This window comes from Periplaneta americana, chromosome 12, assembly GCF_040183065.1.
Source record: "Periplaneta americana isolate PAMFEO1 chromosome 12, P.americana_PAMFEO1_priV1, whole genome shotgun sequence".
In the NCBI taxonomy this organism is placed as follows: domain Eukaryota; kingdom Metazoa; phylum Arthropoda; class Insecta; order Blattodea; family Blattidae; genus Periplaneta; species Periplaneta americana.
In genome coordinates, this window is record NC_091128.1 from 161,426,541 (window position 1) to 161,438,246 (window position 11,706).

Here is an 11,706-nt window from a genome sequence, read left to right on the forward strand (position 1 = left end):
CCGAGAATTCCTGTTAATTGTGAACCTCTAGTGTTGGTGCAAAACCCCACAAATGGAAGGAACGGGTAAAATAGTCATCCTAGAAAGCAGAGGTCGACCATTTGTTATAAATTTTATAGCGCTTGCATTCTTTATTCTTCTTTATCGCTCGTTCTCTTTTATTTATTTATTGATTTACTCTTATTTACTTACTAACTTATTTATTTATTAATTTACTTATCTATTTATTTATTTACTTATTTATTTATTTACTCATTTGTTTATTTATTTATTTACTTATTTATTTATTTATTTACTTATTTATTTGCTTATTTATTTATTTGCTTATTTATTTACTTACTTACTTACTAACTTACTTATTTACTTATTTATTTATTTATTTATTTATCTCTTTATTTACTTACTTATCTATTTATTTACTTATCTATTTATTTATTTACTTATTTAATTATCTATTTATTTAGTTATTTAATTATTTATTTATTTATTTATTTATTTACTTATTTATTTACTTATTTATTTACTTATTTATTTACTTATTTATTTACTTATTTATTTATTTACTTATTTATTTACTTATTTATTTATTTATTTATTTATTTATTTATTTATTTATGTTTATTTATTTATTTATTTAGTCATTCATCTATTTATTTCATTTAAGTATTTATTCGTTTATTTTTATTTGTTTGTTTATTTACTGATTAATTTTCTTTATTTAACCACTTATACATGAATAGTAAAGCTAACTGGTATCAGTGAAATACATTGTTGTAGTTATGTTACTTTAAACAGACATACCGCATATTTAAATTATTTCCGAGCTAGCGATCTTTGTCAAAATTAATTATAATCCAAACTAAATAGCACAAACGAGACTGGAACCCACACTCGATCGCAGCCTCCAATCACTACCTGGTCGGTTTCTTTCCGAGGTTTTACCCAAATGTAAGGCGAATATCAGGTAATCCCTGGCGAATCCTCGAAGTCATCTAGCTATTATCAATGCCACCGACTCTGTACCTAACCTAGTTGACGATATCGCGTCGTTAAATATCGGATTCAAAAAGTGACAGGGGAAAGGAAAAAAGGTGAAAGATTCGTGAAACGTTTATGCTGTTCGTGATTGTTATTGTAAGTATGGTTGGGCTAGAAAGGATGTTTGGGGTTTGAAATAAAAGTTTGATATTTATTTTAATTTCTGTCTCCATACTCCCCGCATTTAAATTTAGCAAGGCGGAGCCTTCTCGTTAATTACTTCATAATCGCTTCCTCATTCCATGAGGCCTAGTCTACAGGCAACAATGCAATTGATAGTCGAAACAATTCACACACCAATATGACGCCAGTGCAGTGAGTTGTTTGAAATTGTAATGAAAAATAATAATAACATCAATACAGAGAACAGGATTCAAATGCAAATTAATAACACAGGTAAGTAGTTACTATAGAATACGTTAGATTAACTATTTCTGTCTTTATACTCCTCGCATGTATTAATCACTCCCATTTGTGTACGAATAATGAATTCATTGTTTCCTCTATGTTTTATCAAGACTGGCTGGATTTCAAAGAACTTTGTTTCAAACACATTATAATTTGGGTCACTGCCTGAGAAGAAACTGCCTACTGAAGGACACTGGAAGGAATGGTGAACGGGAGAAAAGTTCGGGGCAGGAGAAGATATCAGATGATAGACGACATTGAGATATATGGATCGTATGCGGAGACTAAACGAAAGGCGGAAAATAAGAAAAGTTGGAGAATTCTGGGTTTGCAGTGAAAGACCTGCCCTTGGGCAGAAAAGAATTAATGAATTTCAGTCAAACAAAGTCTACTTTAGTTAATGACTTTACTGTATTAACGGAAAGCAAACGGCGTTTCGTTTATTCAATCATTGCTAAGTTACAATCTGACGTCATTTGTTTGTAAAGACAATAAAATCACAGTCTAGTATATACAGTCACGAAGCTCAATACGTAGTAAATATGCATCCATAGATAGTTGCTCACCACTAGAATCGCTACTATCGTCCCATTACAGACAATGCGAAATAGTACCGGCACAGTCTATTGTTCCTAGCACCCTCAAAACTCGAGCTTCGTGACTGTAAATACTAGACTGTGATAAAATTATATAGAATTCTCACATTGAAACTATCTTTCTCGTTAGCTCGTCTGCTCTTAGTTTGGGTCCTAATGTAAATATAAACCACGTCTCCGTGACCGCAAGACATTCTACTCACTGAGAAGTACAACCTTACTAATGTGTATAGAATTACTTATGTTTGGTCTGGTGTATACAGGTTGGCGGATGGATACAGTTTGTTTTGTTTACACTGGGACCCATTCTACGAGTGAACGGAGTACAGAATAAATTCAGTATCATTCCTGACATAATTTTATAGCAATTTTATTTTATGTCTTTTCAAAAGGATAGGTTGAATATACAGATTTTAAATATTTTGCTATGTACCCAATTAGATCCTAGGTGTAAAAACATTCATACGATTCCAAAAGTAAGAACCAAGCTTGATTTACGAACTGTACGGTTTAAGTACACGTCGTGTCACTAATTCTACACAACTTCACACAAAACAGCTGTACTGTGTTCGTTATTATTTTCCTATTTATGAAAACCGGTATTTAAAAGTGATATGAATATGTTTAAACTATACAGTAGTCTCAAGGGTTTACAACGAGAACGCAAGCATGTAGGCTATATCAGAGCGTTGTAAAACTGACTGCTTGTGTGAATATTCAGCCATGCACAACAAGGGGGCTTCAAACTACTTATCGCTAATCCTTCCAGAAAGAGGGTCCCTGGCCTATTGCACAGCACTGTTTGCTGGAGGCGTTAAGAACTGGGAGTGAAACAGCGAAGGCAAGTACAAATAATTCTGTACCTGTTATTTCATTTCTCATCGAAATCATTTTCGCTCGATGCCAACTATCAAATTAGATTCGCAGATTTTAAACTCTATAATATTTGCAGATTAGAGACAGATGCATTACAGGACCCACCCTAAATATAAGAATATGCAAAAAAAAAAAAAAAAAAAAAGTCAACGGAAGTAGCGTTTCGATCAAGTTATCGATATAGGCTATATCGTTTTTGTTATGTTGCCAACCGACGAATATTGTTGTAAATTAGTTTGAGTTTAATCATGGCGGCAATTTCGAATACTATAGTTAAATATCAAAAAGGAGTGGATCAAATTCTTCCTGTTGGCTTAAAATGTAAGCCTAGAATTGAAAATTATGGAATTAAAAAGATAATCTTTTACTTGCTTTATCCATGAATACAGATATGTTCCATGGTTTTTTTTTATGTGACTGTGCTTTATTTAAGAGTGAAATGTTCCGCGAAACATGTAATTCCGGGATGAGTTTGAAGAAATTAAACATAGGAACGCTGTATCGTAGCACTTTGTGAAATCACTTGGATAACGGAGAAAATGAAACGGAACATCTCCACTGAAATCCATGGTAAAATGATAATTTTTACAACAATTTTTTATTTAAATTTTTTGGTCCAGGGAAAATACTAGTAAAAATGTGTTTTTAGACAGATTAGCATTTTCCCAGGACTAAAAATGCAGCATAAATTGAATAAAATTAGTATTTTACGTGGACCATATTAAATTTGTGGTAAAATATTTTAAGTTTTAAGTTTAGCTTTGGTTTGTTTCTTTAACTTTATTTTGAATAAAATATAATATATTGTATAACCACGGCCGACTTGATGCTACCTTCGTTTCACTGTACAGGAGAAGCGAAGCGAGCATCAAGTCGGCAGTGGTATAACAAAGGTGACAAATATGCGCTTAGTTTCATTGTTGTTGGTTTTATTAAATGATACATGTTTGTAGTATGCTTTAGTTTTGTTAAGATGGCATACTTGATACAATAATCGAAACTATACAATATATAATCGATACTATGGAATACTCGGGGTGGGTCCTATAATGTATCTGTTCCGCAAGATTATGAAGTAGCTAATATTTGCCGATTCAGAGTATGAGTTACAGATAGCGGCTCAGCAGTTATGCATGGTTATTCCACAATATAATTTAGAAATCTCAGTTAAAAAGGCAAAAGTTATAGCATTTTTTGGAAAGTATCCCATGCAACCAAAGATAATACTTAACAACAAAATTACAGAATAAGTGAACCATTTTATTTATTTGGACCGTAGTATAACAGATGATAAGGAGGACGATGTGGCATTAAGAGTCTCCAGTACGACACCACAGGACATCACATAGAACCTACGACCTTGGCTTCGGATATGCATTAGTGACAGACAGCTGAGAAAGTAATTACGAATGCCAATAGTCCATGGATAAACAGCCATTTATTCTCCAATAAACCAAAAGGGGGACCAAGGAATAACGCAAATAAGAAGTCTGTCCTGATGGTTACACATGGCAACTCTTTTGTTATTATTATTATTATTATTATTATTATTATTATTATTATTATTATTATTATTCAATCGGACACAGTGGAGTAATGGTTAACATTCTCGCCTTGTATTCGGAATGTCCTGGGTTCGATCCCAGCGACCGGCTATCCTGACTTGGACTTTTCGTGATTTCCCAAGTCCCTCCAGGCGAATGCTGGAGAGTAGCAATTTAAAGGGCCGCGTTCGACTTCATCCCAAGCCTAATTAATCCTTCACCATCACTTCTCATCTATCATCCTATCGTCTCGCAGCAATAGACCTGCCACCTATCCGTTGAAGCAAATGATTAACCACTGTAGGCTACGGTGGAGAAAGCCAGAAAGTTACAATTATTCAAGAGTTGAGGCTTAGGGCTTTTGATTCTTCTTTTTTTAATAATAAACATAAAACACTTCAAAACCATGTTACATTATTCTCATATTCTAGAAGGCTGTGTTTTATGTTATGCTAAAGTTCTTGAACACTGCTTCAAACTCTAACAACAGTAGTAGTTACATTGAAATGCATTTTTCATTATTATTATTATTATTATTATTATTATTATTATTATTATCATTATTACTACTACTACTACTTACAAATGACTTTTACAGAACCCGGAAGTTCACTGCCCTCACGTAAGCCCGCCATCGGTCTCTATCCTGTGCAAGATTAATCCAGTCTCTACCATCATATCCCATCTCTCTCAAATCCATTTTAACATTACCTCCCATCTACGTCTCGGCATCCCCAAAAGTATTTTTTCCTCAGGCCTTCCAACTAACACTCTATATCCAGTTTTGGATTCATCCATAGGTGCTACATGCCCTGCCTATCTCAAACGCCTGGATTTAATGTTCCTAATTATGTTAGTATCTCTGATTGAGGTCCTGGCTGATATGTAGGGCCTACATCTATTATCAGGCAGTACATCTCACTTGATGGTATTTATCAGAGGAAGAACAATTGTTTGTATGCATCTGAAGTCTGACTAGTGTAATACGTAGCTAATCGACGATGTATGTATTGGAGGGGGAAAGGAACTGCCTATCCTACCTCATTATCTCCTGGCCTAGTTGCCTCATGAGTGATGCCTTATTGGTGTTACTTATGAGGTTCAAACCTGTCTTCAGACAGTTGACTAAACAACACAATCATGTTAGGTGAAGAATACAATGCGTGCAGTTCTGCGATATGTAAAAATATATGGTTTATTTAACGATGCTCGCAACTGCAGAGGTTATATCAGCGTCGCCGGTGTGCCGGAATTATGTCCCGCAGGAGTTCTTTCACATGCCAGTAAATCTACTGACATGAGCTTGTCGCATTTAAACACACTTAAATGTCATCGACCTCAGCCGGGATCGAACCCGCAACCTCGACCATAGAAGGCCAGCGCTATACCAACTACACTACCGAGTGCGACTGCGATATGTAACTTTCTCCATTCTCCTGTAACTTCATCCCTCTTAGCTCCAAATATTTTCCTAAGCACCTTATTCTAGGACACTCTTAACCTCTGTTCCTATATCAAAGTGAAAGTCCAAGTTTCACAATTATAAACAACTCTTTTATCAATTTTAACTTTCAGCTTTTTCGAAAGCAGACTAGATGACAAAAGCATCTCAACCGAATAATAACAGACATTTTCCATATTTATTTGCGTTTAAGTCCCTCCCGAGTGTCATTTATATTTGTTACTGTTGCTCCAAGGGGTACTTGAATTCTTTTCCAACTTTTCGAAGGATAAATTTGTATTTTTTATATTTCTATTTCGTACTATGTTCTGGTCACGAGACATAATCATATACTTTGTTTTTTCGGGATTTATTTCCAAAGCTATCTCCTTTCTTGCTTTAAGTAAAATTCCCGTGTTTTTTTTCCCTAATAGTTTGTATTATTATTATTATTATTATTATTATTATTATTATTATTATTATTATTATTATTACTGGCAGTAATGGGCCTAAAACATAGGAGGAATTCCCTCCAGCAGTGGTATTTGGAATCCCATGAATAATTAACAAATAGACATTTAAGTCGTTTTTTCCCTATCTTGGAGATTATGCGTCAATATGAAACGTCAGGAATTAAACAATAGAACTAAATTATGACATTTCGGAAAATTTGAGGACCTTTCAAACGAAGGAACCCTACCCCACTAGGCTACTCGTTATTTGCGAATATACTATACAATATTCTTTACATTGAACTAAAATCAAATACTCAGTCTTACGAAAGTAATAAAACTACTTTTACAGAGCGTTCGCCTACGGGTGGGGCCGGGAAAGCGGCATGTGCTGATACGCCGCTTTGTGCGCGCAGTTGTTGAGACACGCTCGACAATCAAGGTCGAAAGTTATCAGTTGTGAGCCAGCTGTTGCACTGTTTTTACATACAGTTCAGTTTCTTGACACAGTTGCTTAAATATTCAGCGTGTGTGTAAAATTTGTGAACAATGCAAAACGCAAAATTCACTCTTGAACAGAGAGTTTTTATGTATGATGCATGCGTGAAAACAGAGTCGTGTAGGCAATTTGAAGTGAGATATCCGGGTGCTTCAATTCCGAGTAGAGAAACTGTTAGACGTCTTGTTAACAAATTAAGGACAACAAGGTCGCTAAATTTAAATTTATGCTACAATTCCTAAGCGATAACGAAGAGTATTGACGGAAGAAAAAAATTGATGAAATCAGGGCATCATTTACACACTCTCCTAATATACCTCTAAGACGTGTTTCACAGGAAGTTAGTGTTTCAAAAATATCAGTCTTTACTGCTGCTAAACTTTTAAGATTAAAACCCTACAGAGTGAGTATCGTGCATGAATTACGGTCTAGAGACGATGAAAAACGAGTTCAGTTTTGTAATTGGATTTTACAAAGTATTTGGACGGTATTGTGGATCCTCATTTAATAACTTTTTTTGATGGGGCGTGGTTTCATTTACGAGGTCATGCTTCCTCACAGAATAACAGGTACTCGAGTACAGAGAATCTCTATTTAATTCATGAGGTTCCATTGCGTGACGAAAAGATTGGCGTTTGGTGTGCTAGTACACCGAAGCGAATTATTGGGCCCATTTTCTTTCAGGATACAGTAAATACACAAAGATGTCGCACTCTAATACTCGCGCCATTTTTCCAAATGTTATCAGATGATGAGAAACTCAATGGGTATTTCCAACAAGATTCAGCAACAGCCCATACAGCTCATGAATCCATGAACGATATAAGTTTTTGGAGAAAGGATTATTTCTCAGGGCTTATGGCCGTCACGTTCCCCCGACCTTACAGTGTGCGATTTTTATTTGTGGGGAACTCTAAAAAATAATGTCTATAGGAATAATCCTCACAGTACAAATGAATTGAAGGCGAATATAACAAGAGAGATTAGGAAAATTATCGAAGACGAACTTATTCGTGTGAATGATAATTTTATTTAAAAAATGGCAGAAATGTGTGGATTCAGATGGATATCACTTCCAACATCGCCTATAACAAGATTAGTGCTGCACTACGTAGAAAAATTCTCGTGTGCATGTTATTAGTACAGAAAGCGGAAGCTTACGGATAGACGATTCCCGCAAGCGACACCGCAGGCAGGCCGCTTTCCTGGCCCACCCGTAGGCGAACGCTCTGTACTATCTTTTTTTTTTTTGGTAGGTTATTTTACGACGCTATATCAACATCTTAGATTATTTCGCGTCTGAATGAAATGAAGGTTATAATGCCGGTGAAATGAGTCCGGGGTCCAGCACCGAAAGTTACCCAGCATTTGCTCATATTGGGTTGAGGGGAAAACCCCAGAAAAAACCTCAACCAGGTAACTTGCCCCGACCGGGAATCGAACCCGGACTACCTGGTTTCGCGGCCAGATGCTCTAACCGTTACTCCACAGGTGTGAACTGTACTATCTATGTAGAGAAAAGAACCAAACGAGAGGAATTAGATCCGGTGAACTTCGGCGTAGCTCAATAGTTAGAGCGCCCAGTGCGTAAAACTGGGAGACCCGGGTTCGATCCTCGGCGCCGGAGCGAATTTTTCTCCGTTGATAACAAATGATACTTATACTATGCTGAGCACTGCCCTTGTGCCGCGCTCACCACATGACCAAGGAGTCCTACCGAGAATGCATGTCCAATATTGGTGCACGAACCTCACAAATATTAGAACGAAACAAGTACCAGATAATGGATTCAATCCAGTCTTTGATGATTATGATGATGATGATGATGATGATGATGATAGTTCAGTATGGCGATCCAGCAAAGAAAAATGAAGCTAAAAGAGCAGCTCAATAAAGAACTATAAATATGCTAAAGCAAAAGCTTGGCTGAAACACGGCTTTTTTAGTTGTAGGTAAAGTGCAGAACAATATAGGCCTACATTATATTAAAATTGTCAAAGATTACTCTCTTCTCTATCTTACGACTAAATTCATTGACAAACCTGCCACTGCCATTTCCTCTCAGAGTCATGTTGATCTCCCTCAGTTCCTCAGGAATCTACAGATCGAATGGCGGTATTCTTGGAACTAAGCTACAAATTTCATAATTACACAACTTCAGCAGTTGATACAGAGTGTTATAAAACATGATACCAGAACGCGGCCATTTTGTTTTAATAAGCTTTGTTGATAAGGGTATGGAGGTGTCACAACTGTCAGAAATAAAAGTTACGAAATCTCCACTCCAGTTCAAATTATGTATACCCCAACGTTTGAAGGGCGTGATTACAACATTTATGAATGTGTAAATTACAAAATTAAAGGTTGTTACAACAAAACAGTATCAACAACAACGAACAAGTTAAAAATAGTTGGTAATTGTTTGCATAACACACAGATTGTGATCTGAAAAACCGAGATTACTGGAACTGCTTGTTGATAGGCCATGTGTTCAAACCCTGGACACTCATCTCGACTAACACATCACTTAGTAAACAGGTCCAGACTTTTCATTTACAACACTGACACCGGTTGAAACGTTCGATAAATTGTAATAGTAATACAAGCTTATGTGCATACAATAGTGTATTAGAAAATGTTGATAATTCAGAATATTTAATAAAATAATAAAACTGATAGGCCTACACCCAAGTTTAGATCGACCCAGGCCTATTTTACGAGAGTTAACAACGTCCTTTTCCCTTGCAAAAAATCGTTGTTAACTCACAACTTTCGTGACTACATCAGTGTTTATGTACGAATGCTTCTACACCCCTTCACACGACATATTTATTTATGCATCCAAGACCCTAATTATGGACGTTCAGCTATACAGTATTCCGCGTGATAACAGCTACGAAGAGGCAGTACGTTTGATAGCTAGCCATGCTTAGAGGATATGGAGATGTTTACCTGGTCTCTTCTGGCTGTTCCTACATGGAATCACTTCACATCACGCACTACACCCTTCCACGCGCCCGGCCGCACTTCTTCTGTCTGCGATCGAACACAGCACGAGCGAGCGGGCATCTCACATGCCGGCCACATTGGCGCTACCTGCCTCTCCGTCACGAGATGGGGAAAGTGAATCGGATGGAGCAGCGATAAAAGAAACTTAAGGACGCTCCTCACTGCGATTACAGAAGTCCCTGGCCCTTGCAGTACACGGGTTTCCAAACTGTGGTCCGCGATGTCAAATGGGAGTCACAGACCCGTTATTGATTTAATCTGCGCCAGGGTTCGATACCCTGCAGGGAAATGATATTTCCTACTTCCGCAGGGAATGGACGTGTGCGATAGATTGCTCTCTGTTGTTTCCAGCGGCGAGGGGTCCCCCTACTTGTGAGCGTCAATGGTTCAGTTCAGTTCTAAGTTCTTCGTCCTTACCTCAATCCTGACGTCATTTTGCGCCGAGAAAAAGATGAAGAGTGAGACATAAAACCACAGTCTACTATATACAGTCACGAAGCTTGGGATGATTTTTTGCAATTCTTGCGATAGTTGCTAGCCGCTTGGAGCGCTGTGAGTACTAGGAACAATAGACTGTGCCACAGCCATCGTGATCTAATACAGGCCGTAAGGCAGACCATGTATAACTCGCTTAACCCGATCACGAAGGGCGGCGTTTCAACCATATAAATTAGTTGGAATGCATAAACAGTAACAGATGTTTCCCTAAAATGTAGTGTAATTGCATTAATAAAATTTAAAATAATGATTATGAGACACTTCAGACATAATGCACTTGCGAGTTAAGATGTAATATTATTTATGGTGTGAAAATTACGTTGTTCGTATGTGTAATACCTGCCTATATTTCGATTAAATATTACGAAATTCTTGTACATTCATTTATGCACGATTCAATAATTTTCAATTGCACCGCATGAATATTTAGATACGTTGAAATTATAGGTTATGTTTACCGTACCAGTTGCCCCTTTCTGTCTAAATTTAGTGATCTCCAATGCCTTGCCATTCATATGAAAATTTTAGGTTATGTTTACTATATTTAACTTAAATTCCTAAATTCGCAATCATATATTATAATTAAGCATAATGTATGATACCCCGGACATTCAATTTGTCTGTATTTTAATACTATAATTGAGTACTGAATTATTGTATTTATCTAGGCCTACTACTTAAGAGACGAAGTAACACAATTGTACGTACACTAATTTCATAGGAGTGGTATGATAAATATTTTGTCTAAAATTATGGAAGGTAGATGTGCTAAATTTAAATCACAATATAAATTCTGTTTTATTAAACCTCAAAATAGCTTCCATTCTAAATTTGAAATGTTGACGCGAACAGATTATGTTAACATGTAAAATTCTCTTCACATTAAAATAACACAGTTTTGTAATTATTTCTGCAACATATTATGCAACAAGAAGTAAACGGAACTTATGCACACATTACGCTAAATAAAGCTTAGCAATGATAAGCAATAAAGTTATAATATAATATTTCACTGAGCTCCATACACTGAAATAGAAAACCCGAACAAACATTAGGGCCTGGTCTAGATCGAAAAAGCATTGACTGTGCCGTATTTCGCATTTTTGTGAAAAGCTATGTAAACTTTGAAATATTCGTTATCGGTTGTAATAACTGTAAATGGCTAAAATACAATAATCTGAATAATAATATGGGACAAGTAGACGTTTGTAGTACTATAAATTGTAAGAAAAATAGGTTAGAGTTATCCTTCTTCCGAAAGATCCAGGAAGGTGAGTTTATAGAACATAATATATATTTTATGAAAATAATATATAAACCTTATGTATTTCATATTCCAATAGTG

The 11,706-nt window shown here is 36.1% G+C and overlaps 1 protein-coding gene across 4 annotated transcripts in view; it reads right to left on the reverse strand.

The window, feature by feature from the left end:
- Positions 1-9,940, reverse strand: part of LOC138711083 (protein tincar-like) — a 226,106-nt gene extending 216,166 nt beyond the window's left edge. For all 4 annotated transcript variants that reach the window (XR_011335346.1, XM_069842399.1, XM_069842400.1 and 1 more), the window contains exon 1: positions 9,807-9,940. The gene's annotated coding sequence lies outside the window, so the exon portion shown is untranslated. The remainder of the gene's footprint in view (positions 1-9,806) is intronic.
- Between the last annotated feature and the right edge of the window lie 1,766 nt (positions 9,941-11,706).